Source organism: Macaca fascicularis, chromosome 1, assembly GCF_037993035.2.
Source record: "Macaca fascicularis isolate 582-1 chromosome 1, T2T-MFA8v1.1".
Classification (NCBI taxonomy): Eukaryota; Metazoa; Chordata; class Mammalia; order Primates; family Cercopithecidae; genus Macaca; species Macaca fascicularis.
Genome location: NC_088375.1, coordinates 112,841,785 through 112,868,290, shown reverse-complemented (window position 1 = coordinate 112,868,290; position 26,506 = coordinate 112,841,785). Strand labels below are relative to the sequence as shown.

At 37.6% G+C, this 26,506-nt stretch overlaps 1 long non-coding RNA gene across 1 annotated transcript in view; it reads left to right on the top strand.

Moving 5' to 3' along the window:
- LOC123570306 (uncharacterized) overlaps positions 1-23,664 on the top strand; it is a 56,970-nt gene extending 33,306 nt beyond the window's left edge. The window contains exons 2-4 of the long non-coding RNA XR_006694395.3: positions 10,842-10,908; positions 22,071-22,152; positions 23,536-23,664. This is a non-coding gene — a long non-coding RNA (uncharacterized lncRNA). The remainder of the gene's footprint in view (positions 1-10,841; positions 10,909-22,070; positions 22,153-23,535) is intronic.
- The last annotated feature ends 2,842 nt before the right edge of the window (positions 23,665-26,506 follow it).

Genomic DNA, 26,506 nt, shown 5'->3' with positions numbered 1-26,506 from the left:
CAGGAATGCTTTTCCACTGTGGGTGGGAATGTAAATTAGTTCAGCCATTGTGGAATACAGTGTGGTGGTTCCTCACGGATCGATAACCAGAACACCATTTGACCTAACAATCCCACTATTGAGTATATACCCAAAGGAATATAAATCATTCTATTATAAAGATACCTGCACACGTATATTTATTGCAGGACTATTCACAATAGCAAAGACATGGAACCACCCCAAATACCCATCAATGACAGACTGGATAAAGAAAATGAGGTACATATATACCATGGAATACTATGAAGCCAAAGAAAGAAATGAGATCATGTCCCTTGCAGGGACAGGGATAAAGCTAGAAGCCATCATCCTCAGCAAAATAAAACACAAACAGGAAACCAAACACCACTTGTTCTCACTCATAAGTGGGAGCTTAGCAATGAGAACACATGGACACAGGGAGGGGGACATCATACACCAGAGCCTGTCATGGGGATGAGGGGAGGGAGAGCATCAGGACAAATGGCTGATGCATGCTGGGCTTAATACCTAGATGATGGGTTGACAGGTGCAGCAAACCACCATGACATATGTTCACCTATGTAAAAAACCTGCACTTTCTGCACATGGATCCCAGAACTTAAATTTAAAAAAAAAGAGAAAAGAATGGCTAAAAGGTGACTATTTCCTTATTCCTCCTGCGCTCCTTTTTTTTTTTTTTTTTTTTTTTGAGACGGAGTCTCGCTCTGTAGCCCAGGCTGGAGTGCAGTGGCCGGATCTCAGCTCACTGCAAGCTCCGCCTCCCGGGTTCACGCCATTCTCTGGCCTCAGCCTCCCGAGTAGCTGGGACTACAGGCGCTGCCACCTCGCCCGGCTATTTTTTGTATTTCTTAGTAGAGACGGGGTTTCACCGTGTTAGCCAGGATGGTCTCGATCTCCTGACCTCGTGATCCGCCCATCTCGGCCTCCCAAAGTGCTGGGATTACAGGCTTGAGCCACCGCGCCTGGCCTGCGCTCCTTTTTTCTAAACCAAACCTCCAAACATATTTGGACATAATTCTTTGGAAAATCTATGCAATGTAAACTGTGTAGATCTCTGGCCATCTAATATTTTTGGTATGAGGTTCATCTTAACCTTAATGTGTATAATGTCAGTAAGAATCCCCAGGCAAAAGGGCTTGAGAGTACTAAGTCTCATTATGTTAGTTTTACCATAAAACTGTTATTGAGGAGGAAATGGAAATAACAGGATACTTTATGAGAGCTGTGGGCTTCTTGAGCTCTCTCATGGCTCCTAATGAGAGCATAATCACAAAATTATTATAGGGAATTTTTTTCTTCACCCAATAAAAATGACACATTTTTCTAAGCCTAAACTAGAAAACAACTTTTGCATGTCCCTGCTGTCATTTACCTGAACATGGTGCAAGCACTTATTTTTGGTTCTTAATGAAGGCACGGAGCTTCTAATTATTTAGGGATGTGATTAAATGAGTTTCCCAGTGACTTGGTGTCGCAGGAGAAATCTTTTAATTTGCACGCTCCTATGGCTGATGTATCTTGCAAACAGTGACTGGTTAACAATCCCCATTGCCACTCATTTGCCACTGCTACTCCAACTCATTGACTTTGAAAGTTTTAATAGTGCCCAATGAAACTTTTAATTGCCACTGATTAGCGTTTAGGTTTCCCAAGGCAGGCTGTTAGGGGACACAGCCTGGTTCTGCAAAGAACTGACTGCAGCGGTCTTGGATGAAGATGATATAAGGAACAGAATTCCCTCATCTCGGTCTTTCTCCTACCCACTTTTTTGTCATGAAGGCTCCATATCTATTTTTGAAGACCTGCCTTATTTTTAAATTTTTATTTCATCTCAGATGACTGTAAGAAATTCACAAACAAGAACAGAAAACCAAAGAACATCATAATTTCAACACAAATTCTGAAAATATGACTTAGGGTTTAAAAACTTTAACCTTTACTTTTTCTTGCCCAAGTCTCATTAGCCCTCATTTGTCTCTCCCATCTATTTTGGAGTAAGACCTAATCTCAAAATTTCAATGGATTTGGCCGCTAATATCAGAACATGACAGTCACTGCACCTCCCATGTGGAACTCTTGCTATGGAATCTACATTTGACTTGGAATAATTGTGGGTAATGAAACTAAAAGTTGATTTTCAGGAAATCACATGCAACATTAATAGAGCAGAAAATAAATTGAAAAAGAAGTGGATCCTGTGTTTTCCTCAATCAACCAATAGTAAAGTGTCAGATTCAGTAGATGTCTTAGCATCAAGGAAAGAAGCTTAGAAAAAGTATAAAGACAAACAAGTCAAAAGTAAATTTGGGGGCCAGGCATGGTGGCTCATGCCTGTAATCCCAGCGTTTTGTAAGGCTGAGGCAGGAGGTATCACTTGCTTCCAGGAGTTCAAGACCAGCCCGGGCAACATAGCAAGACCCCTATCTTTACAAAAAAAGTTTTTTAATTAGCCATGCATGGTGGCAGCCACCTGTAGCTCCAGCTACTTTGGAGGCTGAGGTGGGAGGACCTCCTGAGCCCAGGAGTTTGAGGCTGCAGTGATATATGATCAGGCCACTGCACTCCAACCTGGGCCACAGAGCGAGACTCCATGTGTAATAAATAAATAAATAAATAAATGTTGGCAGGACTTTTTGATACAGAGAAGTGAAAAAAAAAGTTTAAGTTCTTTCTGGTTTGGAGAACTTGATTGATTATAAATATGGACACTGCACTAATCATTTTGGGGGTTCTTTCAATTAAAGAAAAAATATTAAAAACATTTTAATAGAGAGGATTTCACCATGTTGGCCAGGCTGGTCTTGAACTCCCAGCCTGAAGTGATCTGCTCACCTCGGCCTCCCGAAGTGCTGGGATTACAGGTGTGAGCCACTGCATCCAGCCTCTTTCAACTTTTTAGGGCGATGTGGTTTCTATTATCCTTTTCTGAGTAATTTGTTTTGTTTTGCATCCTTTCTCCTTTAAGACAGCTGGAAATGATTTAATTAAAACATTTGAGGGGAAGTTCAGTATGATCATCTGCAATTATTAATCAAAAATTTACCATTTTTCTATTTGTCTTTTAGTTGCTTCATTAGTTAATTTCAACAAATGCTTAGGGAATCACTGATTATGTATTTGCTGAGCACAGAAACTGCCTGGTTACTGGTAGTATTTGCAGGGGTACTATTTGGAACAGATCTTTTCTAGTATTTCAGGCCTTGCTCTGTCGATTTGGTGCAATTAATAGTGCACTTTACAAATCAGTTGTTGGCCTCTAGCCCATCGTGTACCATATGCACTTTTTCTTTTAAACCCTCCTAGTTTATGAAATGACTTTCACTGTGCCAGGTGAATTTTTCCAGGCTGGAGACCATCTGTTGTTTCTTCTTTTTCATCTCACTTTGACAACTGTCTTCTACTTTACAAGGAGGGACACATCTCTTACCCACACCAAATCTAAATGAGCTCACCATTGCCTCAGGGTGCCAAAGAGACAAGTTACATATTGGCTTAGGCAAAGTCTCATTTTGAAGGAACCTCAGTGTGGCTGTCTTTTTCAGCCTTTCACATATTTCTGTTAAGGGAGAAGCTTGATACTTGAAATGATGTCATTTTGACCCATGTAAGGTGGTGTAAATTCAGATGTATTACAGATATGGCCGAAGTGACAACAGATTTTCTTCAGCATGATCTCACCTCTTCTATTCTCTAACCCAAAACGTGGCATCAGAAAGAAAGAGCAAAGGCAACAAGGCCTTATTTCATTCTTGGAAAGTCTCTATATTTTGCATATTTGTCTATTTCTTTATATATCTTACAATAAAAAATTGACAGTTGGACAACCGTCACGGGGATGCATAATATGTTTATTTAAATTTTTTTTTTTGTTTTGTTTTGTTTTTTTTTTGAGGCAGAGTCTCGCTCTGTTCCCCAGGCTGGAGTGCAGTGGCCGGATCTCAGCTCACTGAAAGCTCTGCCTCCCAGGTTTACGCCATTCTCCTGCCTCAGCCTCCGGAGTAGCTGGGACTACAGGCGCCTGCCACCTCGCCCGGCTAGATTTTTGTATTTTTTAGTAGAGACGGGGTTTCACCGTGTTAGCCAGGATGGTCTTGATCTCCTGACCTCGTGATTCGCCCGTCTCAGCCTCCCAAAGTGCTGGGATTACAGGCTTGACCCACCGCGCCCGGCCTATTTAAATTTTTTTAAGTCACCTTTTTTTCTGATTTGGCTGATGAATTTGACAATGAAAGCTGGCTTTGTCAATTAGATTACATAGTGGATATTTACCATAAATTGAATGAGGTGGGTATCGAGTCACAGATTCAAGACTTTGATAAAAGCATATAAAATAAAAGCATTTTATCAAGAAACATTGCATTGCAAAGATGTATTAAAATGAACAGCAATTTGATTTTCTGAACCCTTTCTGAGTCTACCGAGCAAAGTAAGTATCTTTAAGTGGAAGAGTAACAGGCATAAGTAATGGTAATTTGACAATTCTTGGTAAAGCCTTTTTGGGATACTTCCCAGAAAATGAGAAAGTGATTGACTGTAATGAATATGTAACAAATCAATTCGTAAGTCAGGTGGTTTCCAATTCTTTGCTTCAACAAAATTTATGTAGTAGCTGATATACTTAAGTATTATTGATTATACAATACTATGTGATTTTGTCAGATAGCTCAGAAGAAGTTAAAAGATTTAAGTGACAGTGGCGTGGCAAAACTATTTCCATTTTCAGTTACTTATTTACTCGAGCTTAGCTACTTAGCACTGAAAGTGACAAAAAAAGTAGGAGAATTGATGCTAAATTCTATTTCATTCTAGCAATAAGTAATATTGGATATATGAACTAACTTTTCGATTTCTAAATTGTATTTATGTCTTTGCCTTTTTTGCAATTAAAAAAATAATTTCAACTTTTATTTTAGATTCAGAAGGTACATGTACAGATTTGTTACATGGGTATGCTAGGTGATACTGAGGTTTGGGGTATGAGTGACCCTGTCACCCAGGTAGTGGGCATAGTACCTAATAGGTAGTGTTCCAACCCTTCCACCCCTTCTTCTCTCCCCCAGCTAGTAGTCCCCAATGTCTATTATTTCTTTTTTTTTTCTATTTGCACCACCTTTTATTTATTTTATTTATTTATTTATTTATTATTATTTTTTATTATTATTATACTTTAAGTTCTAGGGTGCATGTGCATAACGTGCAGGTTTGTTACATATGTATACTTGTGCCATGTTGCTGTGCTGCACCCATCAACTCGTCAGCACCCAACTACTCGTCATTTACATCAGGTATAACTCCCAATGCAATCCCTCCCCCCTCCCCCCTCCCCATAATAGGCCCCAGTGTGTGATGTCCCCCTTCCCGAGTCCAAGTGATCTCATTGTTCAGTTCCCACCTATGAGTGAGAACATGCGGTGTTTGGTTTTCTGTTCTTGTGATAGTTTGCTAAGAATGATGGTTTCCAGCTGCATCCATGTCCCTACAAAGGATGCAAACTCATCCTTTTTTATGGCTGCATAGTATTCCATGGTGTATATGTGCCACATTTTCTTAATCCAGTCTGTCACTGATGGACATTTGGGTTGATTCCAAGTCTTTGCCATTGTGAATAGTGCTGCAATGAACATACGTGTGCATGTGTCTTTATAGCAGGATGATTTATAATCCTTTGGGTATATACCCAGTAATGGGATGGCTGCGTCATATGGTACTTTTAGTTCTAGATCCTTGAGGAATTGCCATACTGTTTTCCATAATGGTTGAACTAGTTTACAATCCCACCAACAGTGTAAAAGTGTTCCTATTTCTCCACATCCTCTCCAGCACCTGTTGTTTCCTGACTTTTTAATGATTGCCATTCTAACTGGTGTGAGATGGTATCTCATTGTGGTTTTGATTTGCATTTCTCTGATGGCCAGTGATGATGAGCATTTTTTCATGTGTCTGTTGGCTGTATGAATGTCTTCTTTTGAGAAATGTCTGTTCATATCCTTTGCCCACTTTTTGATGGGGTTGTTTGTTTTTTTCTTGTAAATTTGTTTGAGTTCTTTGTAGGTTCTGGATATTAGCCCTTTGTCAGATGAGTAGATTGCAAAAATTTTCTCCCATTCTGTAGGTTGCCTGTTCACTCTGATGGTAGTTTCTTTTGCTGTGCAGAAGCTTTTTAGTTTAATTAGATCCCATTTGTCAATTTTGGTTTTTGCTGCCGTTGCTTTTGGTGTTTTAGATGCAATAATGTCTATTATTTCTACCTTTATGTCCATGAGTATCCAATGTTTAGCTCCCTCTTATAAGTGGGAACATGCAGTATTTGGTTTTCTGTTCCTACTTGAATTCACTTAGGATAATGGCCTCCAGATGCATCCATGTTGCTGCAAAGGACATGATTTCATTCTTTGTTATGGCTGCATAGTATTCCTTAGTTTATATGTACCACATTTATCCAGTCCTACACTGATGGGCACCTAGGTTGATTCCATGTCTTTGCTATTGTGAATAGTGCTGTGGTGAACCTACAAGGGCATATGTCTTTTTTTGTGGAATAATTTATTTTCCTTTGGGTGTATACCCTGTAGTGGGATTGCTGGGTCTAATGGTAGGTCTGTTTCTAGTTCTTTAAGAAATCTTCAAGCTGCTTTCCACAGCAGATGAACTAATTTACATTCCCACCAATAGTGTATAAGTGTTCTCTTTTCTCTGCAGCCTCACCAACATCTGTTATTTTTTCACTTTTTAATAATAACCTTGCTGGCTGGTGTGAGATAGTATATCTCATTGTGATTCCGACTTGCATTTCTCTGATGATTACTGGTGTTGAGCATTTTTTCATATTTTATTAGCTGCTTGTATGTCTTCTTTTGAGAATTGTCTGTCCGTGTCTTTTGCCCACTGTTTAATGGAGATACTTCTTTTTTGCTTGTTAAGTTCCTTATAAACTCTGGATATTATACTTTTGTCAGATGCATCATTTGCAAATATTTTCTCCCATTCTTTGGGTTGTCAGTTTACTCTGCTGATAACTTCTTTTGCTGTGCAGAAGCTCTTCAGTTTAATTAGGTTCTACTTGTCCATTTTTGGTTTTGTTGCAATTGCTTTTGAGGACTTAGTCATAAATTCTTTGTCAAGGCTGATGTCCAGAGGACATTTCTTCTAAGATTTTTGTAGTTTGAGGTCTTACATTTAAATCGTTAATCCGTCTTGAGTTAATTTTTGTATATAATGAAAAGTAGCAGGTCCCGTTTCATTCTTCTGCATATGGCTAGCCAGTTCTCGCAGCACCATTTATTGAATAGGCTGTCCTTTCCCCATGGCTTAGTTTTGTCAACTTTGTCGAAGATCAGATGGTTGTAGGTATGTAGCTTTACATCTGAGTTCTCTATTCTATTTCATTTGTCTATGTGTCTGTTTTTGTATCAGTGCAATGCTGTTTTCATTATTGTAACCTTACTGTAACCTGTTTTGGCTATCCAGGCTCTTTTTTGATTCCACGTTAATTTTAGAATAGTTTTTTATCCTGTGAAAAATGACACTGGTAGTTTAATAGACATAGCGTTGAATCTGTAGATTGCTTTGGGCAGTATGGCCATTTTAACAATATTGATTCTTTCAATCCATGAGTATGGAATGTTTTTCTACTTGTTTGTGTCATCTGATTTCTTTCACCAGTGCTTTGTAGTTCTCTTCTTTGTAGAGATCTTTCACCTCCTTGCTTAGATGTATTCCCAGATATTTTTTGTGAGGCTATTGTAAACAGGATTGCATTTTTATTTTGGCTCTCAGTTGGAATGTTATTGGTGTATAGAAATGCTATTATTTTTATATGTTGGTTCTATATCCTGAAACTTTACTGAAGTTATTTATCAGGTCCAGGAGCCTTCTGGCAGAGTCTTTAAGGTTTTCTAGAATCATATCATCAGTGGCCAGGGGCAGTGGCTCATGCCTGTAATTCCAGTATTTTTGGAGGCCGAGGCAGGCCGATGACTTGGGGTCGGGAGTTTGAGATCACCCTGGCCAACATGGTGAAACCCCATTTCCACTCAAAGTATAAAAATTAGCCAGGCATCGTGGCACACACCTGTGGTCCCAGCTACTCAGGAGGCTGAGGCAGGAGAATCACTTGAACCTGGGAGACAGAGGCTGCAGTGAGCCGAGACTGTGCCACTGCACTCCAACCTGGGTGACAGAGCGAGACTTTGTCTCAAAGGAAAAATAAAAAAGAATCATATCATCAGTGAAACAAGATAATTTGGCTTCTTCTATTCTATTTTGATGCCTTTTAATTCTTTCTCTTGCCTGATGGCTCTGGCTAGGACTTCCAGTACTATGTGAAACAGGAGAAGTAAGAGTGCCATCCTTGTTTTGAAATGGATAAATTCCTGGAAACACAGAACTTCCCAAGACTGAATCAGGAAATTGAAACCTTGAACAGACCAATAATGAGGTCTGAAACTGAATCAACCATAAAAAACCTAACAACCAAAAAAAGTGCTGGACTGGATGGATTCACAGCTGAATTCTACCAGAAGTACAGAGAAGAGCTGGAACCAATTTTATTGAAACTAGTCCAAAAAATTAAAGAGAAGAGACTCCTCCCTAACTGATTCTAGGAAGCCAGCATCATCACTCTGATATCAAAATCTGGCAAAGACACAATAAAAAAAGAAAACTACAGCCCAATATCCCCGATGAACATAGATTTTTAAATCCTCAATAAAATACTAGCAAACCAAATGCAGCAGCGCATTAAAAAGTTAATTCACCACCATCAAGGAGGCTTTATTCCTAGGATGCAAGGTTGGTTCAACATGTGCAAATCCACAGATGTAATTCACCATAAACAGAGAAATTAAAAGAAAAACCATATGATTATCAATAGATGCAGAGAAAGCTTTTGATAAAATCCAACATCCCTTCATAATAAGAACTCTGAACAAACTAGTCAGTGAAAAAAAACAAACTAATATTTTTCAAGAGTTAAAGTTAATTTACATGGTTTTGACCAATTGTGTACCATTATTGTTTGTGTTAATAACTCAATCCAGGAGAAATTTTTAATATTCAGAGCTTTATGTTAATGGGAAATTTTAAATATTTAATTTCAATTTATTAGTTATCATTTATAATTTTATATTACATAAGTAATTTATTATTATTATTATTATTATTTTGAGACAGAGTCTTGCTCTGTCACCCAGGCTGGAGTACCGTGGCATGATCTCGGCTCACTGCAACCTCTGCCTCCCAGGTTCAGGCGATTCTCCTGCCTCATCCTCCCGAGTAGCTGGGACTATAGGCGCCCTTCACCAGGCCTGGCTAATTTTTTTATTTTTAGTACAGACAGGGTTTTACCACGTTAGCCAGGATGGTCTCAATCTCCTGACCTCATGATCCACACACCTTGGCCTCCCAAAGTGCTGGGATTACAGGCATGAGCCATCACGCCTGGCCTATAGTTGTGTATTATAAAACATATACTTAGATGCAATTCTTGAAACATACAAGTACAATAAAAAAATTAAATGATGTAAATTTCTAACTCTTTAAGAAGAGCATGTTCATGTAGTTTTAAAAATGGGTGATGTTCATGTTAAATTATCATTTAGATTCCACTAATAAATTTAAACTAGTGATATACCTATCTTAATTAAACATGCCAATAGGTATCATAGCCATAAAAATTATATTTTTGCAGCCTTTTAAAGCCATAATGAAAAATTTTAGCTATTACTTAAAAATGTAGACGGTGAAGTACATATTTTCAAAATTATTTAAGGGGGAAAATATATATATATGAGGCCCACTACCCCTTTCCTGAATATATATGTATCTGTCATGATCATCTTTGGCTGAGGCAAAATTGTCTTAAGTAAATGTTAAAGTAGTCTAGTAAGAATTACTTAAAATTACTAGTGTATCACTGAGTTGGGAGAGGTGATATCAATCTTGGCTTGATCTCTCATTAACAACATGATCCAGAGGTAATTACCTAATCTTGCTAAGCCTTGCTTCCTACTTCAGAGAGGAACCAGAGGGTATTAATGAGAGATTTCCTCAACTTCATGCCCCTGCCTGCCATTCGCTTGGCTACATCAACACTCCAAGGGACAGTCATCCTTGTCTAAGACTGACTCCTCCTCCTGTGCTCCAAATTTCACTACTGCTTGTCTTTCTCAGGAACTCTGCTCATCAATTATTCTTCCCCCCCTCCTTACCTCCAATCATCACAACGCTAGTGGGTTTTCCCACTCAGCATTTAGAAAGCCCAAGTCTCTACCATATTAACATTGGAAACACAGCGTGGGGAAGAAGGCATTCTCATAATTTGCTGCAGGTAGTTTAAATTGGCATTTCCTTTCTGTAAAGCAAGTTAGTAATAGGAATCAAAGTCTTTAGAAATGGATGTGGAATCTGATTTATCCATTTGAATTGTTGAACTGTATCCTTAAGAAATAATCCAGTATATGTGCTTGTATGTATGCCTATTTTACAGGGATGTCCATCACACTGGACATATTCCCCTACATATTCACAGTAGGGGAAAATTAGAAGCAGTTTAAAAACTCAACAGCAGGTTTGTTGAACTAGTTATCACATGTGCCATTTAAAGTCATGGTGTTGAAAAATGTAATTAAATGAGGAAATGTTTGCATTAGTGGAAAAAGTCGGATTGTGCGCTACAGAGTGGTATATGTATCTTCCAGTAGTTATTCCTCTCTGGATATGGAATAAGAGGATTTGTCTCTTTGCATTTTACTATATTTTATTTACTACAATTAATATAGACTGCTTTGTTTAACTTTGTAAATTTTATTTCTCTCTAGCTGACATGCACTAAAGAAAAGAAACTGGAAGAGCCCAGGGTGGTAGTGATGGAATCGGCATTAGCAAGTGAGAAATTTCAACAAATTCATAGATTTGAGGAGTTTTGATCTAGAATAATCTATTTTCTGGTCCTTTTATATCAACGGCATTCAAAAATTGTTATTTGCAGACCACTTAAATAGGTCAAAATATGTGACACCGCATCTATCCCACTTTCTGAAGTAAAAAGAACTTGCTGATAACAGATTTAAAAGGATCCAAGAAACATGCTGCCATAAGCATTTTTAGAAGCATTATGAATCAAGTATTATTTACATTATAAGTATAGGTTATACTTATAAAACAAGGCTCTAGAAATTTAAAAATCACCTATAAATTATACTTACATTGAGTATATACTTATATTGAGTATATACTGTAACTTCCTTAAATGGCAAAAATGTATACATAACATATCATCAATGAAGACTTACTGTACTAGCTAATGATTTTGGATTATATATGTACTTATTTAACAGTAAGGAAATGGGTAGTACATGTTTCTTATTACTTTTAATATTGAAAAGTTACTTTCATATGAAACATATATACAGATAGGGAAAGTTTAAACAAAGTTTATCAGAGTTTCATTTTAAAAAAACATATCACAAAAATTCCAGAAATTGCAATGTTCTCCATGTCATTGTTTCTTCAGAGTAAGTTGCAAGGGGTTTTCAAACATGTCTGCAGTCAAAATTTTTTCACTAAATTTCTTCAGAAAATTTGTCATATATTTTAATTGTTTTTGGTGAAAACTTCGAAAATTTGTGGTGGCTTGGGATTTTCAAGTTTCTATGGGGTGCAGTTTGTATTTCCAACCCCTGTGGTATTATATATTCCCACATATAAACTGTAGATGCTAAATAATAGTAGCTCTATCATTGTAATGACAGAAAAATAGAACTTGAGTTCTTCCTCCCCGAAAGAACCTGGGTGTATAATTAGGAGTTCTTTGAATTAACCGTTATGTAGAAGATAATGTTTATGACAGGATAAGTAATAAAAATATGTTAACTGGAGGTTAATATATATTATGAAAACTCAGTAGTAACTACAGTGATTATTTAGATTATTAGATGAACAAAAGTTTATTTTTTTTCAGGAAAGAGTATTTTATCACTGGCATTGTTTACAATTCCTAACACATAACAATAATAAAAAGCAGATGAATGTTCACTAATTTTATCACTGCTTTAAATTCTCTGTAGTCAATATAGCCCCTTATTGCATATCACCAGGTTGGACCATTCTCACTGCCACAAATATATGGAAATTAAACAACACATTCAAACAGCCAATGGATCAAAAAAGAAATCACAAGGAATATTAGAAAATACCTTGAGACGAATGAGACTGAAAACACGAGATTCCAAAATTTATGGGATGCAGCAAAAGCAATGCTAAGAGAAAAATTTATAACTGTAAATGAATACATTTAAAAAGAAGAAAGATATCAAATCAATAACCTAACTGTGCATCTCAGGAAACTAGGAAAAATAGCAAACTAAATCCAAATCTAGCAGAAGGGAGGAAATATTACCCAAAGTGATCTATAGGTTCAAAGCAGTTCCTATCAAAATCCCAATGGTATTTTTTGCAGAAATAGAAAAACCAATCCTGAAATTCATGTCAAATTGGGACGTGTCCCAAATAGCCAAAACGATCTGGAAAAAACAACAAAGTTAGAGGACTCATACTTCCTCATTTCAAAACTTACTACAAAGCTACAGTAATGAAGACAGTGTGATCCTGGAATGAGGACAGACATATGGACCAATGCAATCAAATAGAGAGCCTAGAACTAAATCCTTGCAGATATGGTCAAATTACTTTTAATAAGTGTTCCAAGACCATTCAATAGGGGGAAGAGGTTTTTTCCAATAAATGATGTTAGAAAAACTGGATATCTACATGCAAAATAATGAAGTTAAACCCTTACCTTAAACCATACACAAACATAACTCAAAATAGATCAAACACCTAAATACAAGATCTAAAAAAATAAAACTCTTAGAAGAAAACATAGGGAAAAAACCTTTATGACATTGTCTTTGGCAATGAATTCTTAAATATGACACCAAAAGCACAGACAACAAAAAGAAAAAATAGATAAAGTGGACTTGAACAAAATGAAAACTTTTGTGTATCTGAAGACTCTATCAACAGAGTGAAACAACAACCCACAGAATGGAAGAAAATGATTGCAAATCAGAAATCCGATAAGGATTGCTATGGCCTGAATGTGTCTCCTTAAAATTCATGTATTTATGTAATCCCAGCACTTTGGGAGGCCAAGGTGGGTGGATCACTTGAAGTCAGGAGTTCAAGAGCAGCCTGGCCAACACAGTGAAACCTTGTCTCTACTAAAAATACAAAAATTAATCAGGTGTGGTGGCACACACCTGTAATCCCAGCTACTCAGGAGGCTGAGGCACGAGAATCGCTTGAGCCCAGGAGGCAGAGGTTGCAGTGAAGTGAGATCACGCTACTGCACTCCAGCCTGGGTGACAGAGCAACATTCCATCTCACAAAAAATTTTTTTTTCATATATTTAAATCTGGTATTAAAAGACAGGCACTTTGGGAGGTGATTAGGTCCATGAGGGTGGAACCCTGGTGAATAATATTAGTGCTCTGTTTGTCCCTTCCACCATGTGAGGACACAGCAAGAAGCTTCCCTCTATGAACCACTCAGCTGGCCCTCTCCAAACACCAAATCTGCTGACGGTTTGTTCTTGAACTTCCCAAGCCTCCACAACTGTGAGAAATAAATTTCTATTGTTTATAAGCTAACAAGTTTGTTGTGAATATTTTACCACAATTTTTAAAAAAAATTTAAATAGTCTCCATACAAATCTTCACAAAGTACTAACTATTAAATAAATGCAATGGTTTCAGACTGACAATATAATGGCAACTCTCAAAGTAGCTGGATTGGCAATTGCTATTCGCAGCTTGACATTTGTGAAAGGGTATGAACTACTGATTCCGATAAGACTACCCAGGATATTGGAACCGGATGTGAAGGGAAGCTGCTCATCTATCCAGTAGAGAACTGCTATCTAAATCCTCTCCTAAACAAACCCTTAGTTGCAATAAAGTAGCAAATTTCTCAAAGACCTCCCAGGTGGAGAAGGAGCATGGGCAAGGAAGGTGAAAAGTGAGAGGCTGCCGGCAAAGCCTAAGGAGCACCAGGCTGTGGTCCACGGGGTCCAGGCTCCGGGGGCAAGAGCATCCAGTGGAGGGAGTGGGCCCAGCACTTTGGGTAACATGAAGTGGTTTTTCAGACCTCAGTTCCAGCATACATTCTTTCAATGAAGAAACCTCATGCAGGATTCTAAAATATATACCAGTAGCTGAAGAGCTGCTCAGTTGGTGAGAGCCCCTGTCCCCCACGCCCTCCTTCTCTCTCTTACTGCCTTGGAACTTGGGCCTGGAGCATGGTGTGAGAAACAATCTACTAACGATTAGTGTGAATTTAAATGTTTTCTTTATCTCTCTTACTGACTTCTTCAGTAGAAATATGAGTTATCCATGCAAAGGCTTAGTTGAACATTCGTAGGTAATTAATGAATATCACTTTACATTCTCATTATTTTAATAGTAGCTTTCACTAAATGTCTACATGGGGATTTTTTTTACCTGATTGATGGGTTCTGGGGCACTTCTGAAGATATCTCAAAGTTGCCACAGAGGCCTCATCATTATCTCACATTTGATGGAAGCATGACAGAAGGGGCATTGGATGGGGCTGGGAATCTGGAGACCTACATTCTGGTCCTGGGCTGTGAGTTCACCAGTCATGTACCTTGAGTAGCTACTGGAACTCAATTTCTCCATCTCTAAATTAAAATTCTTGGATTAGACATCTCTACCTGCTATCAGCTCCAATACTACATGATTATACCTTTTTTTTTTCCTAGTCCTACATAGGCCATATTGCCAGAGTGTCAGTGAATTCATCCCAGGTACACTACATGCCACAGAAATACTGATGATGATGATGTCTGCTAACATCACAAAAAAGACCAACTAACTCTTCAGGTAGTTAGAACAAGAACAAACACTCGGTAGCCCTCATAGCCTTCTCAATAGTATTCAGAATTGCAAGCTCAAATATGACTAGCCATGCATATTTTAGGAGGAAAAAAGCTTACATTTTAATACCTGTATTATCCCAGAATGAACTGGTCAACATAAATTATTTTTTAAACTTAAAAAATAAGTTTTAAAAATTATCTTTAAGCTTAAAAAATAAAAATAAACCAAAAATATTTTTTAAATTTAAAAATAATTTAAAATTTTAAAATTTTTATTTTAAATCTCTAACATTTTTCTGAAAGATCTTCTAAAACAGTCTTAGATATTTCACTGCTTTCTTAAACAAAGAAGGTTAAATAAAATTTAACAATTTATTGATAGCTGAGGATTATCTTTTCGGGAAAAAAAGTATCCTTTTATAATACAGTCATCTCCATAACCACTGTTGAGGTGTGGAAGGTTTGGTTGGTCCTTTGCCGAGTGGCTCATATTGCTCTTTTTGAAATAGCTGTCCTCAGTGTTTTTGCTCTTACTTTGTTGTCATGCTGTCAGCTATCACTGTGTCTGTGTGTGCACTGGCAACCAGCAGAGTTCTGCATTTCATGTCAGCTCTCAGCATCATTTCTTTGGTGGGGCGGGGGGTGATTGTGGTGGTGTGGTATTTTCATTGTCTTTTTAAAAAATACTTCTTTTTCTCAATTTTGTTATGGATATATGAGGCTGGGAAGCTGATCACCAGAGAAATAAAATGTAATTGAGATTCCATGATATTTCTGTTTCTTATCCCAAGAAAAGTGATTTAAAAAATCCAGCTGAGAGTGGGATATACAATACATACACATGGTACATATGTCTTGTACATATTATATATATTGTATCTTTTATAGCTTGCTACAAAAGGGGAAAAACACTTGAGGTACACCTTAGAGAAGCTAAAGAAACACACAGTTTCAGGAGTGGAATGATTTTTCTAGTAATTTCCAGATATCTTTTTTTTTCCCAATTATAAATTACTTTATTTCCTTTTAAAAAATTTTTTTTTATTATACTTTAAGTTCTAGGGTACATGTGCACAATGTGAGGTTTGTTACATATGTATACATGTGCCATGTTGGTGTGCTGCACCCATCAACTCGTCAGCACCCATCAACTCATCATTTACATCAGGCATATATCTTTTTAAGAGTAACATTGACTTATCAGGAATAGGTATGAGCTGTCTTTTCTAACAGAGACCACTACCTTAGATGAGGCTGCAGGGGAGATGCCTATGCTAGGACACACACAGTGTCAGTCAGAGGATGATTAGAGGCAAGGTTCCCTCTAATTTTTGTATGAATAATGCAGTTGTAAGGAAGATAAGCTGGCATTCAAATCCAGTCCTATCTGACCGCTAGGTTTGAGTGCTTTCTACAGAAACATGTGACCTCCAGAAACAACATGCACAGCCTACGTTGGGCCATGGCTTGCCTTCTGGGAGTTCAGTCCTCAGCTGAGCTGCCAAACATACACCCTTTTTCCTCCAAGAGCCACAGAAGTGTGGCCAAGTCTCTTTGTTAGTAATTCTATGGTTAAAAATGAATACATAGTGTTAGCGACAAAGCTGGTCTCCCAAAAGATGGGGTCTTTTTCTGTTCAGTGTCATGAAGCCAATACACGAAACTGAAAATGAGTGTCAAGCAGTTCAGGCTTCATTTGATGGCCATGGAATGAAGAAATGGGAACATGGCTCATAGATCAACTTCTCAACAAGTGATGGGTGAGGGGGTTAAAATATAGGATTTCTCTAATGAAGGGGTTGGACATTAAAAACAAGGGGAGGAATATTCCTTTCTTTTCCAGAAATGCATAGTGAACTTTCTGGAGCTGGACTGCTGCCTTTTTTTTTTGTCCTTTTATGGCTTCTTCTGGTCATTGTCATGGTAATTGTCAACTGTCATAGCACTGTTAGGAGTGTCATTTAGCATGGAAATGAGATTATAATGAAGCCCGAGATCTTTTTGAAGTTGTTTGGTCAGCTATCTTGGTTCTAGACAGACTCAGCTGGTCTGGTTACAAAGGGAACTTTCTATTGAAGGCATCCTGTTTCTTAAAGATAAGCAGAATTAGGAAAGGGGGGAAATTCAGCTCTGTCATGGAGTAACAATAGCAACAGTGTGGATAACCCAAACTCAGGGGCAAAGATGACCACAGCTTGGCTTGCAACTTGGACCGAAAAACAAAGGTTTGTCTGATGAGCTTAAAAGCAGGAATTACATCACCTAGTTGTTTTGTCTATAACCCTATACGTCTTTCCTCATTCCGTTGTACGCACTAAGAAGTTGGGTTAACATTAAGTCATAACAAACTCAGCAACAATGAATTTTGAGAGGCTTACTTCCAGATAATCTACTGCCAAATTAACACAGAGCAGTTAATCACTTTTAATGTCTCATTTCATACATCTATTTTCATCAAAAAGGTCCTTTCTGTTTAATTACTCTGACCCAAATATTTAGAATAAATATTGCTGCCATCACAGATTCCCTCTAGGGAGGAATTTAATGAGAGTAAAAATCCTCACATGAAAAATAGCATACAGAAATAGATAAACAAAAATATATAAGTAAATGTGATATAATATTATTTATTTCACTCAGAAAGATCACTCAGGCAATTTGTATATATATCAGCGCTCTAAAAAGCAATTTTCACTGTAACTCTTGGTCAAAACTGCCAGTACTATTTGCTTACATGATGATAGGATTAGGACTAACCATACATTATGACCTTCGCTGATTGTACAACTTTGCAAATACACCATTCTGAAAGACACACATCGCTACACTTTCACACAGGAGACCCAACCAATTCTCTGACACCAAATGGGTGTCCTACAATTCAATTAAATTCCAACACTATCTACCTGGAGTTAGCATCGGATCCCACAAGTTAAGGGATCAGTCCCACAAGTCTACTCCCACTTCAAATGCCAATCTCAAGCCTAGCTATAATTCAACAGTTCCTACAATCCCCTCCATGGGTTCAATAATTTGCTAGAATAGCTCACAGAACTCAGGGAAACTCTTTATTTATGTTAACCAGTATATTATAAAGGATGCAACTCAGGAACAGCTACATGGAAGAGATCATAGGGCAAGGTATGGAGGGGACCTTCCATGCCTTCTCTAGTGTGCCACCCCTGAGCACCTTGATGTGTTGACCAATGCAGAAGCTCATCAAGTCTCATTCTTCAAGAGTTTTTATAGAGCTTGATCATTAGCTCCACCACCTACTTTCAGGAGGTTGGTAGGTGGAGGTAAAAATTTCAACCTTCTAATTTCTTAATCTTTCTAATGACCATTCCCATCCTGAGTCTATCTTTTTGGCATAAGCTCTATGACCCCACCTAAGTCATCTCATTAACATAAATTCAGGGATGATCAAAATGACCTCATTATGAATAACAAAAGACACTCCTATCACTCAGGAAATTCCCAGGGTTTTAGGAGCTCTGTGCTAGGAATCTATGTCAAATATCAAATATATTTCTTATTATGCCACAAACATGTTGAAACTTAAATAGGGAACCCCTTTCTAGAAAAGGCAACTCAAGACAACTTGAGATCTGGTGATGCCCTAGGGAAAGTCAGAGAAGACTTGATTGCTTTCTTACAAAAAGTCACAGCTTTTGACATTTTGCACAACCTGGTTCAAAGTTTCTGGTTCAATTGCACTAAATTCTACTTCTAGTCAGTTCTCCTCCTCCTCCTGCTCCTCCTCCCTCTTCTTTCTTTCTTACTTAATGCAATTGGACCCAGAAGACCTTTGGCCTAGAAGACACTTAGAACTAAATTTGAATGTTGGCTTTACCACTTAACTAGTTGTGTGATCTTATGAAGTTCTTTAAATTCTTTGATCCTCAATTTCCTTATCTATATATAGCCCTGCATTTCTTAACAACAGGGATGCGTTCTGGGAAATGTGTTGTTACGTGACTGTGTGCTATGATAGCATCATAGAGTATAATCACACAAACCCAGAAGGTATGGCCTGCTACACATCTAGGCTATGTGATATCGTCTGTTGCTTCTAGGCTACAACCCTGTACAGTATGTCACTGTTCTGAATACTATAGGCAGTTATGACACAATAGCATTGGGATATCTAAACATATCTAAACATAAAAAAGGTACAGTAAAAACATGGTATTTAAAATAAAAAATGATACACCTGTATAGGGCACTTACTATAAATAGAACTTACAGGACTGCAAGTTGCTCTGGGTGAGTCCCTGAGTGAGTGGTGAATGAATGTGTGAAGGCCTAGTATATTACTGTACACTATTGTAGACTTCGTAAATACTGTATACTTGAGCTCCACTAAATTTATTAAAATTTTTTCTTCAATAATAAACTTATCTTACTACATTTTTTACTCTATACATTTTAATTTTTCAACTTGTTGGCTTTTGTGTAATAACATAGCTTAACATGTAATACAGCTATACAAAAATATTTTTTATTTATATCCTTATTCTACAAGTTTTTTTCTATTTTAAAAATTTTTTATTTTTATTTTTTACTTTTTAACATTTTTTGTTAAAAACTAAGACACAGAACATATCTTGTCCCACTGGGAGGTCTTCAGGGGCAATAACACGCATGTAGCTGTCATCTCCTGGAATAGCAATGCCTTCTTCTGAAATACCTCCTGAAGGACCTGCCGGAAGCTGTTTTACAGTCACCTTTTTATCTTTTTTCTTTTTTTTGAAACAGAGTCTCGCTCTGTCACCCAGGCTGGAGTGCAGTGGCATGACCTCGGCTCACTGCAACCTCCGCCTCCCGGGTTCAAGCAATTCTCTTCCTCAGCCCCCGAGTCGCTAGGACCCGCCACCATGCCCGGCTAATTTTTGTATTTTTAGTAGAGACTGGGTTTCACCATCTTGGGAGGCTGGTCTTGAACTCCTGACCTCATGATCCACCTGCCTCGGCCTCCCAAAGTGCTGGGATTACAGGTGTGAGCCACTGCACCCAGCCACAGTCACCTTTTTTCCGTAAGTAAAAGGAGTACACTCTAAAATAACAATAAAAAACTATAGTATAGTAAATATTATATATAAAGCAGTAACATAGTCATTTGTTACCATTATCAAGTATTACGTACGGTATATAATTGTATGTGCTATACTTTTACGTGACTGGCAATGCAGGAGATTCACCACAAACATGAGTAATGGTTTGTGCTACAACATTGTGATGGCTACAACATTACAGATGATAGAAATTTTTCAGCTCCACTATAATCTTACGGGACCACTGTCCTAAATGCAGTCCATCAATGGAACTATGTGGTGGTGCACGATTATATATTGGGGATAATAATAGTATCTACCTCGTAATACTGTTGTTAGGATTAAGTGATATAAAGCATATTTGAGTACACAAAGGCATACAGAGTGATATAATGGACTTTGGAGACTCAGGAGTGAGAGGTTGGAAGAGGGGCTCGGGATTAAAAAAACTACCCATTAGGTACAATGTACACTATTTGGGTGACAGGTGCACTAAAATCTTAGAATTCACCACTGTATAATTTATCCATGTCACAAAAAAACCACTTGTACCCCAAGAGCTATTGAAATAAAAATTTAAAAATATAAAGTACTTGGCATGAAGCCTGGTACATGGTAGGGGCACTATAAATAGTAACTATTATTTATATTATTAACAAATATGGATAATTAACTTTACCAATCTATGGTTCTTATAAGGGCCATTTTAGTTACCTTTTCAGATTGATTGCTGAGTTCTGGAAACTGAGATAAGTATGATGAGTACCTGAGGAGGTCACTGTTCTGTCCTGATTTGTAGGATTTACATGTAGATGGTCCCAATGTCAGTCAGTAATACAAATTTATAGCAGTACAAGCTACAAAAATCTTGCTTACTGTGAATTAATCTTTCTTGCACATCTTACTTAGTAATGAGTTTTCCTTATCCTGAGTAAATATCAGTCGATAGCCAGATTAATTGCTTCTGCAATTAATTGCTCCCCAGATGTTATGGCTCTACCAAAAAGAAGTTAAAAATATGTTAATTCTTTTATTGATACATAATAGATGTACATATTTTGGGGGTACATGTGACAATTTAATACATCCATATAATTTGTAAAGATCAAATCAGTGTAATTGGAATACAAAATGTGTTCATTTTTGATATACATCATATGCGTGCTGTGACAAGGTGCTCTGCAGGCTCATCTCAGGCCAGGAGGCCCATTGTTGTGTTTTCACATGAGATCCAGGTCCAGAAGGCTTTAAAGCACCGTGGCTCCTTTACAATTCTTGGAAAAGTGCTCCTGCTATGTGCATGTGGACAAATATTGACCTTGGTTGATCAACCCAGAGTAAGACTGAGGGCCAGCTTCAGAGAATAGTCCACTTATCAAAGAGTTGAAACAAGGCTGGTGTTCAAGAAAGCACACTGAATATTCTAGTTTCTCACACATCATAGAAAAAGAAGTTGATGAAAATACAAAGTTGGAAACAGGACATTTCTAGTTTCAGGAAAACAAAATTGTTGGGTTTGAGTAGTTACTAATAATCTCTAAAACCAATATGACCGACACCTGTGGCTTGAGAAGCTCCAAGAGAGTAAGAGAAGGGTGCTGTAATGGAACGTGACAATTCCCCACACTGTCTCTCTAGGTTGCGTCGCTCCCTCCCAGGTCACTGTCATCACCAGTGGCCACTTTTTTCAGTTCTGTGGGCACCTTTTTCCATTGGTATTAATTGTATCATCAAATTTCCACACCTGTACTTGGCTGTGGGTTCAAAATTCTCAGGAGAGAATGTGATCATTTCTGTGCCCAAGGTAGGTGTTCAGTAACTGTCTATTAATAAGTTCTGAAAGTGGACAAACAAAAATCCCTTCTTATAGCCTTCTAAAACCCACAGAAACATGAAATTCTTTCTCTATCTTTCTCTCTCTCGGTAAAGGGGTGCATACTGCAGGAAACAGTGGGTTAAGCTATATGGAGGAATTTATAGCCAAGATGTTCTAAATACATTCAACTCGGTCTTATTCATCATCAAATTGACAAAGCAGATGAAGGTATCTCTCTAAGACTAAATGACTTCCATCTGTGCATCTGTAAATTTCACAGGAATCCCAGGATGAAAATGGAAGATGTGACCTACTTCTGCATCATGCGATCAGAGAATTACAGATGTGACCCTCACTTACAGGTGAGGCCCATTGGTGAATCTCCCCTCCGTACCAGGCAAGTTGAACAAAATTAGACAATTCAAGACTAAAACGGAAATAACCAATTTCCACTATGGCAATATGGATCCTGAATTCTTTGAGTGAATAAATAAGCAAATAAAGGAAATAAAATTCAGTACACGTAAACTTCTTGGATTTTCAACCTAGAAAGACAGTGCAGGCAATTGTCACATTCCATTGTTGCTCTTGTGTTACTTTCTTACAGCTTCTCAAGACACAGGTATTGGACATACTCGGTTTTAGGAATAATTAACTACCTGTACCCAACAACCTTGTTCTCCTAAAATCAGTACCTTTGGATGCTCATTTAATTATTCAAGAATCCTTCCTGGGGCAGAGTCTGTTGAATAGGTTTATAAATGATGATAAGGAAGGAGTGCACACTTAAGTCTCAGACTCCAAGATATACAAATCTCCCCAGACAGTAGTAGACACCCCAGAGAAGAGAGACATTATAGAATCATCCTGAGATCCGTGTCAATGGGCAGAGCCTTAAGAGATGTTATAATGTGTGTGAGGAAAAAGTAATGAATTTATGAATAATCTAAAATACATCTATAAAATGAAAGACTATCCCTTAGATAGTCTCAAGAAACTAGCTCAAGAAAAAGACCCAGAGTCATTAAACATTGACCCCAGCATACTTACCAATATTCTGCATCAGGCAAAAAGGCCTGGAAATTGAAGAAAATCATTAAGGACTATACTGGAAAGCAAGCTTTATACTGGTATATCTCTGCTTGAAAAGATTTATGTAGCTCTTGCTGCTACACCTCAAAACCAAGTTTGCCATAACTTGAAAAGATACAGAGAAGAGGAGCTCAAAATAATTGGAGACATTGACAATTATAAAACAAATTTTTTGTTTAAGGTTAAATTTGTACTTTTAATATGGAAATCTAATTAGAAGTAATTAAACCTACATAATCATAAGTAGTATAAACAAAGTGAACAGAGATTTGCTTACTCGACAACTTGAAAGACCTGGGACAGGGAGACGGCAATTTTTGAAACTCATAAAATGAATGCATTAGCCAAAGAGGTAGATGTGACAGGAAATAGAAATACATTTCAAAACATTTGGACAAATTTTGGCTGATGCAGTCATCAATGACTTTGAAATTTATTCAGCTCCTGGAATTAAGATGGCTTCAGAAGGGGCAGTAGAAGTATTTCCTTGACATCTTTGTAGACAGGATAATTCACATGTGGACTGATCATATGCTCAAATATTCCCAAACAGCTCATAAGTTATAAAAGTTTGAAAACTACTGATATAATCAAAATATTACCTTTAATCCATTCAGCATACCACTTTTTATCCTTCTTCCTTTTAATTTCAGATCCCAGCACTGTGAAGACAAACTTTCAGTAGTGAATGCTTCCCTTTGATCGATGGCCAGAGGTCAGGACTCTCCAGCAATCCTTATGAATGTATGTAACTTCTTGGTTCATCTCTATTGTTTCATTTTAAATTCTGCAAATGAGATGATGCAGATGAGCAATGCTGCAGTTCCTTCTCATTTGCATTTTATTAGCTTTATGACAGTTTCCTTCTTGCATGATATTACCTAATTACATCCTTCAAGGAAGCACTAACATATCACTCTCCACTTCCAATTATTCACTCCAACGAAGGAAATCATGAAACACCCACCCCCTCCCAGAAAATTCACCCAGCAATTGGGTCACTGTGGGACAGGGATCGTGTGAAGGAGTGGAACTACAATCTCAGTCAGGAGGTCCTAAGACAAGCCAAGCTTTGGCCCTATTTCCCTTCAAGCCATCTTCCTAGCCATACAATAATACAAGTCTCAGACCCATATATGCCCAGATGGTACTACCCAACTTGTTGCTCATGTACTTCAATGAATTTGTTCCAAAAACAGCTTATTTCAAATAACTTTGGGATGTTTCCAAAAATCATCCATTTACAAGAAATCATATTTTCCCAATACTTCAAAAAAAGGCCTGTAATCTCTGAAAACCTTTGAAAAGAGGAAATCCAGACTCACGTTGAGCAGCTTGTGTTGCGGTTGGTGTGTAGCTTCCTAAGGGGTTCACTACACCTTTTACATATGGATAATCAGGCCTATGTAAAATTGTGAAGATGTATCTTTGATACCTGATTTTCCTTCCTTGGCTCACTTCTATCTTCTTTTTTTTTTTTTTTAAAGTTCTGGAGTATATGTGCAGGATGTGCAGGTTTGTTACATAGGTAAACATGTGCCATGGTGGTTTGCTGCACCCATCAAACCATCACCTAGGTATTAAGCACAGCATGCATGAGCTATTTTTCCTGATGCTTTCCCTCCACCTTCCCCATCACTGCCCTACAGGCCCCAGTGTATGTTGTTCCCCTCTATGTGTCCATGTGTTCTCACTGTTCAGCTCCCACTTATAAGTGAGAACAAGTGGTACTTGGTTTTCTGTTCCTGTGTTAGTTTGCTGGGAATAATGGCTTCCATTTCCATCCATGTCCCTGCAAAGGACATGATCTCATTCCTTTTTATGGCTACATAGCATCCCATGGTATATATGTACCACATTTGCTTTATCCAGTGTATCATTAATGGGCATTTGGGTTGATTCCATGTATTTGCTATTGTGAATAGTGATGCAATGAACATATGCGTGCATGTATCTTTCTAATAGAATGACTTATATTCCCTTGGGTATATACCCAGTAATGGGACTGCTCAGTCTATTGGTATTTCTGTCTCTGCATCTTTGAGGAATTGCCACACTGCCTTCCACAATGGTTGGGCTAATTTACATTCTCACTAACAGTATAAAAGTGTTTCTATTTCTCCACAGCCTTTCCAGCATCTACTGTTTCTCAATTTTTTAATAATTGCCATTCTGATTGGCATGAGATGGTATCTCCATTTGGTTTTCATTTGCATTTCTCTAAGGATCAGTGATATTGAACTTTTTTTCATATGTTTGTTGGCCACATAAATGTCTTCTTTTCAGAAGTGTCTGTTTATGTCCTTTGCCCAGTTTTTAATGGGGTTGTTTGTTTTTTTCTTGTAAATTTGTTTAAGTTCCTTGTGGACTCTGGATATTAAACTTCTCTCAGATGGGCAGATTGCAAAAATTTTCTCCCATTCTGTAGATTGTCTGTTTGCTCTGATGACAGCTTCTTTTGCTGTGCAGAAGCTCTTTTGTTCAATTAGATCCCAATTTTTGATTTTTCTTTTGTTGCAATTGCTTTTGACTTTTTCATCATGAAATATTTGCCTGTGCCAAGTCCTGAATGGTATTGCCTAATTTTCTTCAAGGAATTTTATAGTTTTGGGTTTTACATTTAAGTCTTTAATCCATCTTGAGTTAATTTTTGTAGAGGGTGTAAAGAAAAAGTCCAGTTTCCATTTTCTGCATATGGCTAGCCTGTTTTCCCAGCACCATTTATTAAATAGGGAATCCTTTCCCCATTGCTTGTTTTTGTCAGGTTTCTCAAAGATCAGGTGGTTGTACATGTGCCATCTTATTTCTGAGTTCTCTATTCTGTTCCATTGGTCTATGTGTCTTTGTACCAGTACCATGCTGTTTTGGTTACTGTAGCCTTATAGTATTTTGAAGTAGGGTAGCATGATGCCTCCAGCTTTGTTCTTTTTATCTTGATGGCATCTTTCTTTTATTCCGCTGTACTCAACTCAGAGGTCCTATTACACTGGACTCCCCTTTTGTTCTATTTAATTTCTACCTTATTCAGTTAATGTACTCTGGTTATTGCAAGGAAACATTTATGGTTCATTTTTTCATCAATCTGTCTAACCCCCTTTCATTCTGTCAACCTACACTTCTCTTAAGTATTGCTTTATTGGGAGTAATGAGTGTATAATCTGTTCTACTAAGTCAAGAGGTAACTGTGAGTACAGTAGAAAGCATACTGTAGCAGCAGATATGGCTCTGTTACTTGGCGATTGTATGATCCTATTAATTTGACTTCTATAAGCCTAGTTTCCTTATTTGTAAATAATGGTTACTAATGCTTAGTTTGTCTTCTTTACTAGGATTTCTTTAGGCCACAAATGTTAAATGAGTCTATGATCACTTTATCCATATGCTTCATGATTTGATAGTTTTTAAATCATGTCTCATGGTTTGTCTCATGTTTGTCTCCTCATCCCCCAGCTCATTTTTCTTGTCCTTTACTTATTTCATTTTCTCACCATTGAGGATCAGCAGTCAGAACATCACACACTGTTCCAGGGGTTATAGTCTCTGAACATTCTGTATTGTATTTCCAGTTTCTTTTTTGTTGATGACCAATATTTTGTTTATTTCTTTCAAAAATCAAAGCAGTCC